The sequence below is a fragment of the Oncorhynchus keta genome, unplaced genomic scaffold (assembly GCF_023373465.1).
Source record: "Oncorhynchus keta strain PuntledgeMale-10-30-2019 unplaced genomic scaffold, Oket_V2 Un_contig_6160_pilon_pilon, whole genome shotgun sequence".
Lineage (NCBI taxonomy): Eukaryota > Metazoa > Chordata > Actinopteri > Salmoniformes > Salmonidae > Oncorhynchus > Oncorhynchus keta.
Genome location: NW_026288708.1, coordinates 27,501 through 31,439, shown reverse-complemented (window position 1 = coordinate 31,439; position 3,939 = coordinate 27,501). Strand labels below are relative to the sequence as shown.

The 3,939-nt window shown below is 47.6% G+C and overlaps 1 protein-coding gene across 1 annotated transcript in view; it reads right to left on the bottom strand.

Annotated features, from left to right (window-relative positions):
• Positions 1-2,253: 2,253 nt before the first annotated feature.
• LOC127925719 (F-box/WD repeat-containing protein 7-like) overlaps positions 2,254-3,939 on the bottom strand; it is an 18,558-nt gene continuing 16,872 nt past the window's right edge. The window contains exons 8-9 of the mRNA XM_052510807.1: positions 3,610-3,939; positions 2,254-3,554 (exon numbers count right to left, since the gene is read on the bottom strand). The exon at positions 3,610-3,939 is cut by the window's right edge and continues 319 nt beyond it. The gene's annotated coding sequence lies outside the window, so the exon portion shown is untranslated. The remainder of the gene's footprint in view (positions 3,555-3,609) is intronic.

The window sequence follows — 3,939 nt, the reverse complement described above, 5'->3', positions numbered from 1 at the left end:
TCAGTGGGAGACGGCAGACCCCCTCAGTGGGAGACGGCAGACCCCCTCAGTGGGAGACGGCAGACCCCCTCAGTGGGAGACGGCAGACCCCCTCAGTGGGAGACGGCAGACCCTCCTCAGTGGGAGACGGCAGACCCCCTCAGTGGGAGACGGCAGACCCCTCAGTGGGAGACGGCAGACCCCCTCAGTGGGAGACCCCCCTCAGTGGGAAACCCCCCTCAGTGGGAGACCCCCCTCAGTGGGAGACCCCCCTCAGTGGGAGACCCCCTCAGTGGGAGACTGCAGACCCCCTCAGTGGGAGACCCCCTCAGTGGGAGACCCCCTCAGTGGGAGACTGCAGACCCCCCTCAGTGGGAGACTGCAGACCCCCCTCAGTGGGAGACGGCAGACCCTCCTCAGTGGGAGACGGCAGACCCTCAGTGGGAGACGGCAGACCCTCCTCAGTGGGAGACGGCAGACCCTCCTCAGTGGGAGACGGCAGACACTTGATTTCAGGGTTGTGTAGGGTGAGACCAGGTGACTTGTGCCCCCCCCCTCCCTCTCCGGTCCTTTTGAGGAGTGAAGACACTGACAGGAAGAGAGAGAGAGAGGAGTGAAGACACCGACAGGAAGAGAGAGAGAGAGGAGTGAAGACACCGACAGGAAGAGAGAGAGAGAGAGGAGTGAAGACACCGACAGGAAGAGAGAGAGAGAGGAGTGAAGACACCGACAGGAAGAGAGAGAGAGAGGAGTGAAGACACCGACAGGAAGAGAGAGAGAGAGGAGTGAAGACACCGACAGGAAGAGAGAGAGAGAGAGTGAAGACACCGACAGGAAGAGAGAGAGAGAGGAGTGAAGACACCGACAGGAAGAGAGAGAGAGAGGAGTGAAGACACCGACAGGAAGAGAGAGAGAGAGGAGTGAAGACACCGACAGGAAGAGAGAGAGAGGAGGAGAAGACACCGACAGGAAGAGAGAGAGAGAGAGAGAGGAGTGAAGACACCGACAGGAAGAGAGAGAGAGAGGAGTAAAGACACCGACAGGAAGAGAGAGAGGAGTGAAGACAACGACAGGAAGAGAGAGAGAGAGAGAGAGGAGTGAAGACAACAACAGGAAGAGAGAGAGAGATGAGTGAAGACAACGACAGGAAGAGAGAGAGAGAGGAGTGAAGACAACGACAGGAAGAGAGAGAGAGAGGAGAAGACACCGACAGGAAGAGAGAGAGAGAGGAGTGAAGACACCGACAGGAAGAGAGAGAGAGAGGAGTGAAGACACCGACAGGAAGAGAGAGAGAGGAGTGAAGACACCGACAGGAAGAGAGAGAGGAGTGAAGACACCGACAGGAAGAGAGAGAGAGAAGTGAAGACACCGACAGGAAGAGAGAGAGAGAAGTGAAGACACCGACAGGAAGAGAGAGAGGAGTGAAGACAACGACAGGAAGAGAGAGAGGAGTGAAGACACCGACAGGAAGAGAGAGAGAGAAGTGAAGACACCGACAGGGAGAGAGAGGAGTGAAGACACCGACAGGAAGAGAGAGAGAGGAGTGAAGACACCGACAGGAAGAGAGAGAGAGGAGTGAAGACACCGACAGGAAGAGAGAGAGAGAAGTGAAGACACCGACAGGAAGAGAGAGAGGAGTGAAGACAACGACAGGAAGAGAGAGAGAGAGAGAGAGAGAGTGAAGACAACGACAGGAAGAGAGAGAGAGAGGAGTGAAGACACCGACAGGAAGAGAGAGAGAGAGGAGTGAAGACACCGACAGGAAGAGAGAGAGAGGAGTGAAGACAACGACAGGAAGAGAGAAAGAGAGGAGTGAAGACAACGACAGGAAGAGAGAGAGAGAGGAGTGAAGACAACGACAGGAAGAGAGAGAGGAGTGAAGACAACGACAGGAAGAGAGAGAGAGGAGTGAAGACACCGACAGGAAAAGAGAGAGGAAGAGAGGAGAAGCCCCAATTCTACTAAGAGGTCATTACAGCAATACACATCACTCGGAGGTCATGTGATAGCGTTGGTACGTGTGTGAGAGAGAACAGGAAAAGCAACAAGAAGAGTTAAGGCACTTTTAAAAAGCTACTGATGTTTTGTGAAAATCTGCTCAAGGTGGAACGAGCAACACAAACCAGTTAAGAGAAAAACGTAAATTTCTCCCGTTGTACAGATCCAGGATCAGACCCCCCCCCCCCCTTCCGCCAATCCTAATGATTAGTGGGGAAAACAAACTGACCCCAGAACAGTGTACTGGGCAACAATAAAACAATCCACCACAACATATTTTAGAAAAGTTACCATTTCTTTATTCAACTGTTTCTCCCCCCAACAAACCTCTGCAGTTTCCTCTTTTCATATAAAAACAACATTATACATCTTCATATGTACATTCAATATTTTACATTATATCACAAACGCTAACTGTTACCGAACGGGACACAGAGTTTCTCCCTCATTGACCTACCTAGGAAAACCTCCCGGGTCCCAGTGATATACTTCACCTCGAGTCCCAACTGGTTCCCCATGTAGTGCACTACTTTAGACCAGGACCTATAGGGAGGACCCAGTTAGCTGGTCTAAAGTAGTGCACTAAACAGTATAGTACATAGGGGAATGGGGAACCAGTTGGTACTCAAGTTGAAGTCTAAGTAACAGTATATCATTGGGGCCCAGGAGGTTTTCCTGGGTAGGTCAATGAGGAAAAACTCTGGACCTCCATTCTGTATATGGATCCAGCATATATTAGACTGGCTGGAGAGGGTGAGTCTGGCACCCTATATAGTACACTAGTATAGACCAGAGCCCTATTCCCTATATAGTACACTAGTATAGACCAGAGCCCTATTCCCTATATAGTGCACTACTATAGACCCTATTCCCTATATAGTGCACTACTATAGACCAGAGCCCTATTCCCTATATAGTACACTAGTATAGACCAGAGCCCTATTCCCTATATAGTAGACTACTATAGACCCTATTCCCTATATAGTGCACTACTATAGACCAGAGCTCTATTCCCTATATAGTGCACTACTATAGATCAGAGCCCTATTCCCTATATAGTAGACTACTATAGACTCTATTTCCTATATAGTGCACTACTATAGACCAGAGCCCTATTCCCTATATAGTGCACTACTATAGATCAGAGCCCTATTCCCTATTTAGTGCACTACTTTAGACCAGAACCCTATTCCCTATTTAGTGCACTACTTTAGACCAGAGCCCTATTCCCTATATAGTAGACTACTATAGACCCTATTCCCTATATAGTGCACTACTATAGACCCTATTCCCTATATAGTATACTACTATTGACCCTATTCCCAATATAGAATACACTTATAGACCAGGGCCCTATTCCCTATATAGTACACTACTATAGACCCTATTCCCTATATAGTACACTACTATAGACCCTATTCCCTATATAGTACACTACTATAGACCCTATTCCCTATATAGTGCACTACTGTAGACCCTATTCCCTATATAGTGCACTACTATAGACCCTATTCCCTATATAGTACACTACTATAGACCCTATTCCCTATATAGTACACTACTATAGACCCTATTCCCTATATAGTACACTACTATAGACCCTATTCCCTATATAGTGCACTACTATAGAACCTATATAGTACACTACTATAGACCCTATTCCCTATATAGTGCACTACTATAGACCCTATATAGTACACTACTATAGACCCTATATAGTACACTACTATAGACCATATTCCCTATATAGTACACTACTATAGACCCTATTCCCTATATAGTACACTACTATAGACCCTATTCCCTATATAGTACACTACTATAGACCCTATATAGTGCACTACTATAGACCCTATATAGTACACTACTATAGACCCTATATAGTACACTACTATAGACCCTATATAGTACACTACTATAGACCCTATATAGTACACTACTATAGACCCTATTCCCTATATA